The sequence below is a fragment of the Hermetia illucens genome, chromosome 4 (assembly GCF_905115235.1).
Source record: "Hermetia illucens chromosome 4, iHerIll2.2.curated.20191125, whole genome shotgun sequence".
In the NCBI taxonomy this organism is placed as follows: Eukaryota; Metazoa; Arthropoda; class Insecta; order Diptera; family Stratiomyidae; genus Hermetia; species Hermetia illucens.
Window position 1 is genome coordinate 80,054,008 of NC_051852.1, and position 17,416 is coordinate 80,071,423.

The window sequence follows — 17,416 nt, forward strand, 5'->3', positions numbered from 1 at the left end:
GACGTACTCCTGCGGTCCGTCATCAGTGTCGTACCAGAGCCTCCTTTCAGTTAAATAACTATCGACAATTGCGGCGAGGTAGGCGGGAATACCAACCTTCGCTAGGGATTTCCGGATTAGATTCCAATTGGCCGAATCGAATGCATTTTTCACGTCCAGGGTTACTACCACGCAATATTTGCTGGTACTACCCTTTCCGTGGATTGCATCTTCGGCCAAGCCAGTAAGCAATTTGATGGCATCAATGGTTATAGGCCAAGGTGTCTGTCCGTCTGTCTGTCTGTCTGTCTGTCCGTCACACGCATTTTTCTCGGAGACGGTTATAGCGATTGACACCAAATTTGGTTGAAAGGTGGGAACTGTGAACGCTCACGCATACAGTGAATTACATCCTTTTACGACGAATTTAAGGGGGGTCCCCATACATGCAAAAGGGGGGTGTAAAATTTTTTTTTATCAAATATAGTCATGTGGGGTATCAAATTAAAGGTCTCGATTAGTACTTTTCAAAGCCGATCTTAGTTTTGACATTCGTTGGAGGGGTGGGGAGCGCGGGGGGTTGAAAGTGACCACTTCTTTAAGGGAGCCATTCTCAGAAACTACCAAACCGAAAAATCTGAAAAAAATCAGGAGGCTGCCACTATATGGTGCCTGGGCTCCGAAATACCTTCCATGCCGATATCTGTTTAAATAAAGTTAATAATAGTATATTACTACAATTTTTTGTAATTGGTTAGAAACCCCCCTTAAGTTCATCCTAGTACCATGAAATTTTGCAGTGATATAGGTTATAACATAGAGCATGATCTTACCAAGTTTGGGCACTATTACTAACAAAATTATAATACCTCAAATTTGTTGCTTCTTTGAAAATTGAAGACTATGAATGTCAATATCACCCGAAAGTGGATACTCTCACATAATATATGGATATATTACGTGCTACGTACTAAGAAATACATAAAACCTTTCGTAGCTGAAGCGTCCAGCTTCCGGTTTCCCGACTTGTTTAAGGTTTTGTTTGTAAAACCAGAGCCTCCTTTCAGTTAAATAACTATCGACGATAGCAGCGAGATAGGCGGGAATACCAACCTTCGCTAAAGATTTCCATATTAAATTCCAATTAGCCGAATTGAATGCATTTTTCACATCCAGGGTTACTACCACGCAATATTTGCTGGTACCACCCTTTCCGTGAATTGCATCTTCGTCCAAGCCAGTAAGCAATTTGATGGCATCAATGGTTGATCTGGCTTTTCGGAACCCATACTGCCGATTTGAAAGGCCGCCTTGACTCTCAACAACCGGGAGTAATCTATTATAGATTACCCGCTCTAACATTTTCCCCACAGTGTCCAAAAGACATATGGGTCGGTATGACGATGGTTCACCTGGAGGTACCAACTTCTGTCGCTTCCATGCCGCTGGAAATATTCCCTCGGACATGCACGCTTCGAACAACTCAGCGAACATGTCCGGCCTGGATTTCACGGCAAGCTTAAGGGCCTTATTCGGTACTCCGTCCAGGCCCGGCGCTGCGCTTTATTGTCTCCTATTCTACCGCAGATCTCCAGCAGCTCGTCTCTGGTGACTGGCCGGATTGCCGTCACATTCAGAGGTGGTTGGAATGTGTCGGTGTTCTCCTCTTGCTGGGGGAATAACCCCTGGATGATTTTCAGCAAGAAGGTGGGACACGTGATCTGCGGAGATAAACGGCCTCTGAATCGTCCCATCACGATTCCATAAGCTCTCCTCCACGGGTTTACATCCGCTTCTGAGCAGAGCTCCTTAAAGCATTTTCTCTTGCTTCGCTGGATAGCGAGCTTGAGGGTTTTGCGGGCTGCCTTGTAGGCGCACTCTTTCTGTCCTTGATTGACTCTACCTATCGCCCTCTGAGCCGCTCTTCTGGCTCGGTGGCAGGCTGATCGAAGACCGATCAGTTCATCATTCCACCAGTAGTTTGGTCTTCTACGGGGGAATGAGCACCTCCTTGGCATGGACGCGTCACATGCTTTGGCGATGCATTGAGCCAGATAGACGGCTCTTTCCGTAGAGGCGCCTGCTTTATCAGGTTGATCTAACCACACCTCTATGAAGGTCTGCTCAACCACAGATTTTGCAGACCAGCCTGAAATCTTTTTCGGTTTCAGGCATGATAGCTCTTTGCCCTGAGGCTCGACACATGTTCCAAAGAAGATTGCCTGGTGATCTCTGTGGGTGTAGCGTTCGCTGACGCACCAAGACATACCACGCGCCAGCGAAGGACTGACAAAGGTCAGGTCTACAACCAAGCCTGACCCCCTTTCTGGAAGGTGTTTACAGCACCTTCGTTAGCCAAAACCATGTCCATCTGCGCGAAAGCTTCTATTAAATTGCGCCCCCTAGCATTTGATTCTCTGCTACCCCACTCTAGTGCCCAAGCATTGAAATCACCAGCAATCACCTTTAGACTTCGTCCCCTCGCGTCAAGAACAAGATTATCAAGCATTTGCTTGAATTCAGACAGTGTCAAACTTGGTGGGGCGTAGCAGCTGTATACATATACACCACTTATTTTCGCCCACACAAAGCCACTGGCTGCCTGACCTGCAGTACATTGTATGGCCTGTCGACCACAAGCCCATATTGCCGTTGCACCAGTCGAATCTGTGACCCATACGCCACCGTGACGGTTTTTGGACGACTCACTTATGATGGCAATTTCCATCTCAGATTCGAACGTGGTCTGCTCAAGTAAATCCTGAGCGACCCTGCAATGATTGAGGTTTATTTGAATAAACCTCATTTTCTTATTGCAGTGAGCCCCTTCCTAAATTCCGGACATTTACTACTTCCGACAATATGCCGGTTATCTTGTGCCTCTTTCACCTCGCACAATAGGCATTTGGGGTCCCTATTGCACTCCCTGGCAATATGGCCCTTCTCCCCACACTTTCTGCATCGATCGGATCGATCAATGCTGCTGGTGCATACCTTGGCGAAGTGCCCAAACATGAGGCATTTAAAGCACCTCTTTAGTGAAGTCTGTTCTCTTAAACGACAGACAACCCATCCAATCCGAACTTTTCCGGCCGCCAACAACTTCTGCGCTGTCTCCGCTGGTACTTGTATTGTGGCTGTTTGAGTACCGCCATAGGCTTTTCGTAAACTCACAACAGACTCCTCGGCTAGTTCTTGCAACTTGAATTGCTCCTTCAGAGCAGTACAAATTTCTGCTTTTGATGTTATTTCATCGAGATCCTTACATTTTATGTAGATCTCATGTTTTTGGGCACGCACTGCGGCATTCTCCCCAAGTGAGTTTTTCACTTGAGGGCGAAAGTCATCAGCTTTGCCCACGGTGGATCTTTTTAGCTCGAACATGAGATCCCCTTTCTGGGTTCTTCGAATTCGATTCACATTTCCGCTCAGATCTATTAGGTCGGGATCCGCTTTGACCTTTCTGAGTATCTCCGCGTAGGACAGATTGCCTTTACTGGAGATAACAATCGCATCTGGACGGGTTCCCACTTTTACTTTTCCTTTCGCTTTTTTGCTCGCAACCTTAGTCCATCCATCGTTTCCATTCGTCTTGGGCTTCACAACGCTGGTCGACTTTTCTACATTCGCTGTACGCTTTCGTCTTTCAGAGCTATTAGTGCTGGTTTTCAGAGTTTCCTATCCGCCTTTTTTTCTCTTAGGCGCCTGCTGATTATTTAAAGGATCCCCCTCTTTTTCACGTACTCGTTTATTTCGCCCTGATTCAGTTGTAGTACGGTTAGGCGTCACTTGGGTCGCTTGTGACACTGTTGGCACAGCGGGGTTCGGCGTATCCTTGGTATTCTTTTCCTCCATCTGCGATCTATTATAGAGGACTCTAATAGTTCTCACCATATTCTTTATGGCTTGATGCACGTTGTGCTTGTCCTTGATGAACTCGGACAGCTCAACTATTTTTGCCCCAAGCTGGATAAAGGGTAATTCCTCCGGATCGGGACTCCGCTCCCTATAAGCCCCGACAGGGTTACTCCTTTTATACGCTGCTTCACTTTTGGCGGTTATCGATCTTGCCTGTGCTTTATCCTTCATCGTCTTTGGCATTGGTGGAGATCTCAAAGTTGATGAGCTTCTTTTGAAAGGATCCTTTTCTTGTTCCTGAAGCACCTCCTGCTGTCGCGCATCTTGAACATATGTGGTGGGTGTTGTCACGGTTTTTGTCGTCCAACGATCCGTCTTCAGTTCATCCTTAGTTGTTCTTGCTACTGGTGTTCTCGGTAAGGTCGTACTTTGCTTGAACATTTCCCTCTCCTGATCCAAATCACCACCAGTTGTCCACCACCGAGGCACTGCGGTCGAGGGATATCGACGGCCGGGAGCCTGCTTGCTCACTCCCAAAAGCCGCCGGTACTGGGGTTCCGAGCCCTTGCACTGTAAGTTTACTCCTTCTCTCGTTTTCCATGGTGGTTTTATGTTCTGGGTATCCTTCCCATAGCCATTTTCGTCCGCGCACCAGAGATGAGCAAACACTAGCCCATGCACAGTCAGAAAAGAAAAGTGCATGAACACATATTTACACATCAATAGGTATGCCCCAATCTGCCAGCTGGGGTCGCGCCTGATGGGAGATCTGGCCACTCCTCACAGGTCTGTCTGTCGGTCACAGGCACTTTTCTCAGAAACGGCTATACCGATTGATGCGAAATTGCGAACCTGTGGACCCCCAGACACGCAGTGAGTGATATCCTCCTACGTTAAGATTTAGGGGGGGGGGGCCCCATACATGTAAAAGGGAGGTGTAAAATTTTTTTTCACCAAATATAGTCATGTGGGGTATCAAATGAAAGGTCTCGATTAATACTTTTCGAAGCCGATCTTAGTTTTGAGATTTGTTAAAAACGCGGGGAGTGGGAGGGGTGCAAAGTGATGATTTCTCTAATGGAGCCATTCTCAGAAACTACCCAACCGAAAAATCTGAAAAAAATCATGAAGCTGCCTCTATACGATACCCAGGCCTCAAAATACTCCCCATATCGATATCTGTTCAAATGAAGTTAATAATATTATATTACCGTATTTTTGGGAAAATTGAGTAAAACCCCTTCAAGTTTATGTCATAGTTATAAAAGTTGGTAGTAGTATAAAATATAATAGGAAGCATATTATCTCCAAGTTTGATAAAAATCATACTATTAGTAACAATGTTACAGTAGCTCACAGTTGCCTTACCGTGTAAATTTACAATCCGAAGCACTAAATCTGATATGCTAAATGCATATTCTTAATGGGCTACGTACAAATGGGATAGTTCTACACTCAAATATACTCACACAAGAAGCAAACAAAACCTTTCATACCTGAAACGCCCAGCTTCCGGTTTCCTGACTTGTTAAGGTTTTATATAAACACAAAACCCTATTCAAATCGGTTTACTGTCTGTCTGTCTGTCTGTCTGTCCATCACAGGTATTTTCTTGGAGATGGTTACAGCGATTGACACCAAATTTGGGAACTGTGAACGTTCACGCATACAGTGAGTTACATCCTTTTACGATGAATTTAAGGGGAGGGGGTCCGCATCCATGTAAAAGGGGGGTGTAATTTTTTTTTCATTAAATATAGTCAAATTAAAGGTATCGATTAGTACTTTTCGAAGCCGGGCTTAGTTTTGACATTTGTTGAAAAGATGGGGAGTGCGGTGGATTAAAAGTGATCATTCCTTTAAGGGGGCCATTCTCAGAAACTACGAAACCGAAAAATCTGAAAAAAAAACCAGGACGCTGCCACTATATGGTGCCTGGGCTCCGAAATACCTTCCATACTGATATCTGTACAAATAAAGTTAATAATAATATATTACTATAATTTTTAGTAATTCGCTGCAAAATCCCCTTAAGTTCATGCTAGCACCATGAAATTTCGTAACAATATAGGGTATAACATAGAGCATGATCTATGAGAAATTGCACTATTGCTAACAAAGTTCTAATACGTCAAAGTTGTCGCTTCTTTGCAAATTCAAGATTATAAATGTCAGTATCATCCGAAAGTGGATACTCTCAAATTATATATGTATATATTACGTGCTACGTACTAAGAAATACACAAAACCTTTCATACCTGAAGCGGCTAGCTTCCGGTTTTCCGACTTGTTCTCCACTGATGCCACTCCAATAATGTCCAGTTCAATAATGCCTGAATAAAAACTAAATTAATATTGAATGATCTGTTGATCACCAATCTGAAATCCAAATCTGTTGTTTCCTTTCAATGAGATTTTATTTTGCACATTTTATAACCACTTCTAATTGAATGATAAATCATTGGCAATAGTAGAATTTTTTTTTATATTTTGTCAAATTGAGTGTGTTTTTTATTTCATTTTTATAGTTCACATCTCCAGGCCCGTAACTCCCACTGATCGGGTAATTAGGATAAAATGATTACAGCAAAATTTTTGTCATGGTGAAACAGAGATTTCTTTTGTAAAAAAATTGTACATTGTGTATGTCAAAATTCGACCAACTTTTGTGTTTGGAAAGCTTTTACTTCTACACTTTTACTTCCACAAGTAAAGTCTTGTATTCTAGAGTGACGTCCTAGATCGATTCAACGTTTTTAACGTTTTGTTTGCAAAGCAAAACCTTATTAAAATCGGTTCAATGTCTGTCTGCCCGTCTGTCTGTCTGTCTGTGGACCCCCAGACATGCAGTGAGTGATATCCTTCTAGGTTGAGATTTAGGGGGGGTCCCCATACATGTAAAAGGGTGGTGTAAAATTTTTTTCACCAAATATAGTCATGTGTAATATCAAATGAAAGGACTTAATTAGTACTTTTCGAAGCCGGTCTTACTTTTGAGATTTGTTAGAAAGGCGGGGAGTGTGAGGGGTGGAGAGTGATGATTTCTTTAACGGACCCATTCTCCGAAACTACCCAACCGAAAAATCTGACAAAAATTCATGAAGCTGCCTCTATATGTTGCCCAGGTCTCAAAATACTCTCCATATCGATGTCTGTTCAAATTAAGTTAACAATAGTATATTACCATATTTTTGGGGAAATTGAGTAAAACCCTCCTTAAGTTTATCTCAGAGTTATAAAAGTTGGTAGTAGTATAAAATATAATATGAGGCATATTATCTCCAAGTTCAAAGATCAAAATCATACTATTAGTAACAAAGTTACAGTAGCTCGAAGTTGTCTTTACCGTGTAAATTTACAACCCGAAGTACTAAATCTGACATGCTAAATGCATATTCTTAACGAGCTATCTACAAATGGGATAGTTCTACACTCCGATATACTCACAGAAAAAGCAAACAAAACCTTTCATACCTGAAACGCCCAGCTTCCGGTTTCCCGACTTGTTGAGTTATGATTTTAGTGGTGTAAAGCAGCGCTTTTTTTTAACAAATTTAAGTCGCTGTAGCAATTGAGAGTTAAGAAGTCGAAAAAAATTTGCTTCATATTTTTGCTTAGAATTGCAGGCAATAGGTTTGAAACACCCTTATATACCATCTAACACTAAATTGGCGAGGCTGAATTTAGAATAAAATGGTAGAAATTCCAATCAGGAGCCCCTATACTATACTCCACTAAGGAGTGAACAGGAAACACTAATATGTACATTTGACGAATGATGAGAGCTCTTGCCGCTTTGCAATACCAAGGCACCACCGTTCCCTATTAATTGAAGAATTATATCTATGTTTGTCATTATCCTCTAAATAGCCCATAGCGCGTCAACTACATCTCCATTACTGTCAGCTTAATGAAATACATTTCAGTTCCTTCCGGATCTTCTCCAGGAGCTTATACTCCCCCTCTACTGTTTTGCGCTTCGTGTGTCTAACGTAACCCACTCGTTGACCACTGGATTTCATTGTACGGCAAAGTTCAACCTACCCACGTCCTATAATCAATACGTTTATCGGTACTTAGCCTGTACTCTGAAGTAGTTCTTCGTTCGGTGGCATGATGTATGCATAATGTGTTAATGTAGGCTTCGGGCTTTCGAGTACCAGTGGTGGTTATTTTCCATGTAGTGCGCCAATACAGTAAAACCAAATGAGCTCGGATAGACAGAGCAAAGTTGCTTGATTGCAACAATCTTTGTGTATTTCCAAACCAAGTCGACTATTAGTTAGTAGGCCCCGATAACCACCTGTCAGCCTGCTGGTGATGGCGACAACCCGGCATAACGGGTATTAGTCGAAGTTTTTAATTCAATACACTACGTTCACCGTTTCTGAAAGCTAAAATGGGGGATTCTCCTATAAACCCTTTTGCAAGAATCAGAAAGCTACAACGATGGCAAACCAGGAGACGCTGAGGTAGAAGTCAAACCCATTCGGCGGACTCAAATCCTCAGTATGCTTGTCGTATTTGAATCGAAGAATAACAAGAAGAACGCAAGATAAGGAATTTTTGAGTCTAGAGTATTTTAGGCACAAAGCAGTGGTTTCCAGTCCATAACCCATGTGCGCCCTTGAAATAAGGAGCCTAGAAAGTGTGGCGAACAAAAATAAGATAGAGGAAGCGATAAAAATGGATTACCCAAATGTGAGCACGCTGAGGTGGGAGTAACATCTGTCAACCCCAGAGGACAAAAGCTGACCAAACTGATCACCGTCTCTGAGAAGATGACGCGAATGCGGGACCATGGCTGATGAGATGGCGCGCTCGTTGTGCAGAAGTGACTTTTCGAACGAATGTTTATCCGCTTTCCAACTCGACTTGAAGAGACTTTCAGATTTTCTCTCAGGAAAATTGACATTGACAAATTTGCCGAGAGAGATTCCGTCACGGGAGCCACAGAATACGAGAGATCGAAAAAGGAATTCGCCATAAAATTAACAAACAAAAGCACGTCATCAGCGGGAACTAGTCAGTAATATTAAGAGGGACCCGGTTATTAAAAAACTCGGTGCCTATCGATCACTATGTTCCAGTAAAGTAATGAAGATGGAAAAAATCGTGCAGGCACTTTTTCTTATCCGCCCACTTTGAGTTGCCGCTGTCGATAAGGGAGGGGTGCTGAGAAATATCCACACTTGACTATAAAGGAACTCGAAGAAGCAGTTTCATCCATGAAGCCCAAAGCTGAAACTTACATTAAGTATAAGCCGGAGTTTTTACCCAGTGATTTCAAGGCATGTTAAATAGAAGGCGTTTTTCACTTATTCTGGAAGGTTGCGAGGCTCGTGGTGATAAGCAAAGGCAAGGGCTACCCCGAGGCGCCGTTAGCGTATCGTCTTCTCAGTATATTGGACATAGCCAGAAAATTGATTGACAAGTTAACCAAGCCACGAGTGACCGACTGTAATACCTGACTTCTCACCAAACAATATGGTTTTAAAGCGAGGCAAGCCAAAAATAATGCTATTAAGCAATTGGTCCAAGCGGTGAAACTAGCTGTCGACAGGTGGTTCGAAATGCTCAAGGGGCTAGAAAATCATTTCCTTATTCTAACCTTACTTTTGCGGATATTACGCCCTAAGTGCCAAATCGGGGCGATTTAGGGATCTATCCTTGGTCGGATCTTTGGAACTCTTGATCGGGTATCCGGATAATGTTGCGGCTGGTTGCTGCACGCACCGTGGATGTGATGATACGGGGAACCACCAGATAAATGACTGACAATGACAATCGGCCTGAGCAAGCTGAGGGTTCTCAAACTTCTTCGTATTCAGGTTCGTGGAACCATGGTCTTGTCGAACCCGGGAATGAAATAATTCGACATCATGATAGAATTGAAGAGTTCCTTCTAGCAAATACGGAATACCGTTGATAAGATTGTATCTGGAATATTTGTGATTTTTCGGCCGATGTCCAATGACACAGTTCCTTTATCCACTGGACATGGATAAGTACGATACCGGTTCCGAAGTATGGACTAACACTGCCAGTAGGGAGATGTATTGCAAGCGCTCAGCGAACTTTCAAAGCCACAACTTTTACGAGTTCCGTACTGCAGAGCGAGGTCTATACACCTCATAAAAGCGGATGGAAATAAGAAAACCGCCGCTTATGAAGAGAGAGCACTCTGAGCTCATGAAAGCATTCGTGGAAAGAGAGGAGAGGCGATGGAGCATAACAGTTGAGAAACATTTGCTAAATGAACATCGACAGTTTTACTATCAAACCTATGAGCTTTTTCTAATGAAAAAGTGCAGACGGAAAAAGACTGGGATTCATCCTCCTCATCCTGTTCTGTGCCTAAAAACGGGACAAACTCTATCAACTAGTTCTTCAGTGTGGGTTTGGGTATGACTGATAATCCTACACTGAAATCAATTGTTGTTATTGTTGTCCAGCCTCAGAATGGATGGATTACATAACGGTGGACACGAAAATGAAAATGGACAAACGATTTGTGCATTTTCTCTTGGAACGTGTAGTCCCTGTAAGGAATAGAGCTGCTAAACAGATAATAATAGTCATTGGCGCAACAATTGATATTGTATAATGGCCTTGAAGTGTGTTAGAGTACTTCATCCAAGACCGTAACGGTACATTTCAGTACACTGTAGGAGGCAATGTAGTCAGCATTGCGCTCGCCCGAGATTATGAACTTGATTTGACTCGGTTAGTACCTGAGCTGAGTCGACTGGTATCCGACATCCAGTCACCAAAACAAATCCTTTTGCCACCAGTGAGGTTAGCCCAGCGTTCTAACCACTTGAGCCCTCCGGACACACTAAACAAATAGCCGACACTTAATTCCAATATAAAACTGATGTCATAGCGTTACAAGAGATGCGCTGGATGGGAACGTTTTCCTGGAGAAGGTTTCTTAATCAGATCAAAAATGAAATCCGCTGGTTTTGGCTTTGAAAACTTGATGGAAAGGCTATGTACTCGGCGTTTGCGAGATAAATTTCGAGATATAAGCCTCATTAACATCCACGTCCCTAAAAAGGAGACTGGAGATGCGAGGTAGGATATTTTCTACAAGGTAACAGAACGATCCCTCGCAAACGTACAGATTTTAACAGCCAAGCACACACCAATAATAAGGGACAACTAGCAATGTCAACATGGATCTCTCCAGATGGGATAACTTGCTGCCAAATTGACCACATGTTGATTGAACGCTGCCACCTTTCACCCTTTATGGAAATCCACTACCTCGTTTACATATCTCGTCGAATCCTTTCTGACTATCGGGTAAGAGTGAACACTGAAGCCATCATTAACAAAGTCCTTCGGGGAGGGGTGGGGGGGGGGGATTTTTGGGGGTAGTGAATACCACAATGACCGTAATCAACAGAGGTGCAAGAGATGAAGCATCAATAAATAATCTTTACAACCACCTGAAGAACGTTATCATTGGTACGGGCAGAAACATACTTGGCTCCAGTCGGAAGAAAAGCCGAAATGACTGCTCTTTTCCAAGTTCACCCTGATGATATCGACACCATGGGAAGAACAATGGGAGATGTATAGGGACAGGAAGGTCGCGGTTCAAATCTAACTGGTGGGAGTGGGATTTGACATCGGATACCAGTCGACTCAGCTGTGCATGAGTACCTGAGTCAAATCAGGGTAATAATCTCGTGCGAGCACAATGCTGACCACATTATACCATCATACAATGTGTGCATTGCCTCCTACAGTGTACTGTTGTGTACCGTTACACTTCAAGGCCCCGATCCAATTGGATTGTTGAGCCAACGATTATTATTATTATTAGTATATAATGACTGCAACATCAATTAGCAGTGGTCAACTGAGATCAATAAAGGCAGGAAAATACAACTTTGAAACCGTTGTTAATTTCTCCTATCTAAGTTACGACGATGAAATCCGGGCACGATTGTTGGAGCCTAACAGAGCCTGTTTCAGCTTACAAAAACTGTTCCTCTCGAAACGTTTCGTGAAAGCTCTTACTGTACTAGACGAGACCTTGTCAGTTCAGTATTCCTCGGAGTCTTAGAAGCTTATAAGGCCAATATCTATGATAAGAAGACGTGGCAGATCCTGTCTCAAATGATGGAGCGAGGGTGTAAGTCACGATACCAGGCAGTTTTTAGTGATAGCAAATTGGTGGACCTCGGCACAAAACAACGATGTCTACACTTCTTAGACCGGATATTGGTTATTGTGCCGTTGATAATGATGGTACATCGCTGCGATAATAAATTTGGATTTCTCCGAATGCTTCTCCTAGCCCGACCACTTCAAAAACGCTTACTATTCACGCTAAAAGCTATCTCAAAGTCAATGAAGGGTAGGTCAAACGAAGATTTTAACTCCTCACAATGTTCCCAAATGATCCGAAGGGTCATAGCGTCGTCAGTCTAGAAGGGTCCAGGAGTGAGGTATTCTACGAAACGTCCCAGGATAATTTTGGCTATTATCTTTTCGGCACCAGTACGTGAATATCTTTCCATTATCGCTCCCCCGATACCCTCTTCGGATTAAACAATTATAATGATCAAGGTTTGATAAATATCGATTATTGAGTAGATGCATAAAATTTGCAGAATTTGGTGGAATAGTTTGCTGATGCTGCCCCGTATATAATTGTGTTCAGTTGGAATTCTTTGTAATTCTTTGTAACAAGAAACTAATCCCAAATTTTTATGTAAATCCATATTGCGGGGATTATACCGCATTTTCACCGTCTGCGACTAGACTAACCTTCATTCCCGTAATGTTTGAAATACGAGTTTAACGGCAAACAGATACTGGTTGCCTCAGCAAATAACCAACCCGTTTTACAAATTGAAGTTTGAAGAATTTAAGAATAGTCGAATCGAATTTTCTATTTGAATAACTTGGGTTCTCGACTTGTGGAAACGTATGCTGCAAATTTAATGCAAGATGTAAGATATAAGATAGAAACGCTGAGTTTTCCTCTAACATTGGTACTGACAAAGATTTAGAAAATGTCAATAATGAAATTGTTTAAATGGTGAACACTATAGGTTGTGGCGAAGTAGATGAGAGGTAAATTGAAAGTACTTAATCCTCGTGAGAAAGCTCTTTGTAACGAAAAATTATGAATTATTGTAACAGATAACACACAATTAGTGACACAAATTTAGGCGAGAGAGAAAAAGCGTTTTTCTCTCAAAAATTACGAAGCACATTGAGAAAACTATTGATTAGCAGGCAGTAGGCAGATATTAGTTTGAGACTGGTTGCAAAGAGAAGGAGTGCGGAGGTCTGAAAGGGATCAATTATTGCAAGGACCCGTTCTCAGAAACTACTCAACCTATAAATCTGAAAAATCCTGGTGCTCCGTGCATATATTATCTAGACCTCAACATGAAAATTTTGATGCGAGCTCCCCTTAAGTCTATCCTAGATCCAAAGCAAGATAAACTTTAATAGGAAGGATCATACTGTAAAGTTTGGTGGAAATTCTCTTTTTATTAACCAAGTTATAGTAGGTCAAAGTTACCACTTTGAATATATTCAACATATATTCACTACGAATTATATATAAGTGGAATCATCGTACAGCCAAATATTCTTTCATAAAAATTCAACAACAACTTTTATACCTAAAGCGCCAGGCTTCCGGTTTTCGACTTGTTTTCAATACGATGCGTATCTTCGGGAACGCTCTCACAAGGTTACAACCATAGTCCAAGTAGCGGGGGTATCGAGTGTGTAGACATTATTTTAGACTAATTTACTAATGTCTTAAGGTCGTCCTTGCGTCAAGTACCCTTACAGTGCGGCAGCTGCAGTGACACGTCATGCAGGTCTTAGTATGATATTTTAATACATTAACAATATTAAATTCATTTTCAGGGCTCGCCATCCTTGGAATCTGTCAACAGGAGATGTCATTTAAAATTTGGATTTTGGTCAAATCTTCACTAAATAATACGTACGGGCGACCCACCCATTAGCCATCTAGGGATAGTGGATGCATGAAGTAGCCGGCAATGAAGATGTCATCCTTCCTTAATGTGCCATCTATCCACTGCCAGTTCCGCGTTCTGACCAACTCGTCTATGGGGTATTCCTCTGTGCGCCGACGAAATTTATCGTTAAAAATTGTACCACGCCAGAGTACCCCCATGACACATCGAGCCCAAGTGTTGACGAAGGCTTGGAGTTTTTGAATAATAGTGGTGCCACTTTCCATGTACTACCACGGAGCAGTCTCAAGTTGATCTTGGTGTTGAGATAATTCCATTTTTAGATTTCAAACAAGGAAGCAAAAGCAGATCTACTCATCAAGGAAGAGTTATAAACAAACTTTTATGATTGTCGGTATTTATCTTCAGACCATTAGGCCAATGTCCATGAGCCGGTAAGAAAGCAAACAGATGTCTCCACCGTAGTCGAGATTTTTAAGGAAAGATGTCATGGTCAGATTTTTAAGGAAAGATGTCATGGTCTTTTTAAGGAAAGATGTCATGGTTCTTCACATTCTTTGGACAATGCAGGATGAAAAACGTCACCGATAGCAAGAAGAAATAGTGACAAGATACAACCCCGATGCACTCCGCTTTGGACTTCAAATTCTTCTGAGCTTTTACCTCAATGTAACAACTGACACTTTGCGCCATAATATGTCGCTTTAATAATAGCTATAGCGTTTCCCTGGAACGTCCCTCTTCCGTAGTGCTCGCCTGATGCATTCCATGTTCACGCTATCAAAAGTCTTCTTAAAATTGATGAAAAGTAATATGATCAGAATTGTGTTAATATTGTCAATGCAGGATTCAGAGCGGAAACCAGTTTCTGGAATCCGTTTTATTATTAGTATATTTAGTCCAGTAACTGAAGTTTAAAATTATGTGACCTCCAAAATCTTCCGGTCAAAAGGGATTTACGTGAGAGTTTAGCATTACATTCGTTAAGCGATGACGGCTTTATGGTTTCTATCCATTCGTGCTCAATATGCCCTTTTTGTTTTAAGGGAGTGGAAACCACCCCCTTTTGGAAAAAAATATAAATTAAGTTCATTTAATACTTTATTTATTAGATAAGAATGTCGTAAATAAATTGTTTTTTACTTTACAACATTTTGAACATTTCTACCCTTGGACACCTCGAAAATCACCCCAATCTATATGTTTGCATTTGGTATACTCGTATTTTTATCTTCTTCTTTTCCTTCAGCCTTTGTGCCGTTCACAAGCGGAGTCGACTTATCGTGATTGGTTTCACCATTTGGCTCTATCAAATGCCTGATCTGGATGCAATCTCGAGGTTTTTATATCTCCATCCAGCGTATCAAGCCACCGTTGTTTCGGCCTGCCTTTTGATAGTTTACCATCGACTTCGATGTTCAGACCACAGTGATACTAGACAGCTACCACACTCCCCCTTGCCCCGCAAGGGGGGAAATCAGTACGCACGATTTCAAATTGTTTTGCCCTTGAGCATGAGCGAGATGTAACGAAAATCCGATCAGCTGTGTTTTTTTGACATACCGCCCGGACTTACCAATATATTGGTGAGATCGGCAAGTTTTTGCTTATGGATAAGTGAATACGTGAAACAACTTTTTGCTAGATGGGTGAGCACGCCGTAGTACCAGAATAGCAAAAGCTCACCGATCTCTCTCTTACCAATACGATTTGACGAAGATTATGTCTTTTCCTTGTTTAGCGTCTCTGATGTGTACAGATAAGCTTCTGCAAGCACATTAGCAAGTGGGGTCATTTTTGTGTGGGTACTGGCTATAGTAGATCTACTGTGGTTCAGACCAATATTGGCAAGTGAATTCTCGTTAGGTCGAATTGCGGGACCACGCCATCGAAGACGCCTCTCTCGCAGTTGTTCCACGATAGGTGCACGGATGTGATCAAAACGTGTCATGCCACTAGTCCAACGCAACATCTTCGTCTCCATTACCGCATTACCCATTACTCCATTATTTTTTAAAGTCAGCCAACACTCAAAATCGTAGAGGGCGACAGGACGGACGAGATTGCGATAAATTTTAGATTTAAGACGCTTGTTGATACATCGATCACAAAGAACACCAGTTGTGGAACGCCACAGGTTGCGTTAATGCGGGAAGCAATTTCATTAGGCAGTTCTCCATTGGCTGATAGCGTTGATCCGTGTGACGGTATCCATAACAAGAACAGAGAGGAGTGGTGAGAGACGCTTCCTTGATGCACACCAACAGTGACGCGAAGCGGCTTTGATACATCCGCCATACTTCGAACTTTACTTTTCGGATCGTGGTAGAGCAATTGAACCCAGCGCACGAGTTCTTCTGGCACTAAGTGTTGTCGTAAAGCATACCAAATGAGTTCGTGTGGCACACGGTCAAACGCTTTCTTTAGATCCAAAAATACAATGTAAAGAGGGAGATGGTTCTCACGGTATTTCTCCATGAGTAACCGCGCAGCGTGTATTGCATCAGTAGTTCCGTAGTTTTTGTCAAATCCAGCTTGATTAATGGTTATTTCAACGATTTCGCGAATACGGTTGTCAAGAATGCGTTCACAAAATCTTAATTGTATAGGAAAGTAACCGGATCGGACGGTAATTTGAACATTCTGCTGGACTACCTTTCTTTTTCCATATTGGAACAGTGGTACTTTCTTGCCGGTCAGATGGTGTTCCAGCTTCCTGAATAATCCGATTAAACAATTCACTGAACCACGGTGCTGGGTCCCAGCTCTTCGCTTTCCAGAGCTCAGATGCGATGTCGTCAGGTCCTGTGGCTTTCCCCGATTTCATTCGTTTTATTGCCACCTGGACTTCAGTTGCACTGACAGGTGGAACTGGTCCAAATTTCGGCAGTGATTGTGGAAGTGGAGGATGAGCAAATTCTTCAGTTGAAATCTCCTCGAAATATTCTCACCATCTATCCGTTGCGACTCGACAGTTGGTAAGCAAAGTACCGTTTTTGTCATTAACGCAACAGGAATGTTCGATATCCTGTGTGTGTTCGTTATGGCTTTTGGAAATTCGATAGAGATCTTTCTCGCCGTCCCAAGTGTCCAGTTTATCGTAAAGATTTTTGTAATGGTCCGCTCTGGTGACAGCAACCGCTTTCTTTGCTTCCTGGTTGGCATTCTTCTAAATTTGCCATCATCATCATTTCTTGTTTCTTCTCACGAAATCGCCACCAATTAATGGGCGGCGGGCCAGTGTGTTCCTCACGCTGTTTTATCGATAGCTTAATTCGCAGGATGCCAATTAACCGCCGGTGTTGTCTCATAGGGAACGGCTTTGCAATCAGTGACGGTGATAAAATGTTGGCGTCCTATGAGAATGTAGCCGATTTGCGTTTTACTGTTCCCACTATAAAATGTAGGAAGATGAGACAATCGTTTGATGAACCATGTATTCATAAGTACAAGGTCATGGGTGTCCGCAAAATCGATTATACGGTCGCCATCCTCATTGCGCGCTCCGAACCCCTTTTCCCCATGGCACCTATTACCGTCTGCCTTTTCACCCACATGACCATTAAGGTCGCCGGCAATGATAATATAGTCGTGAGCAG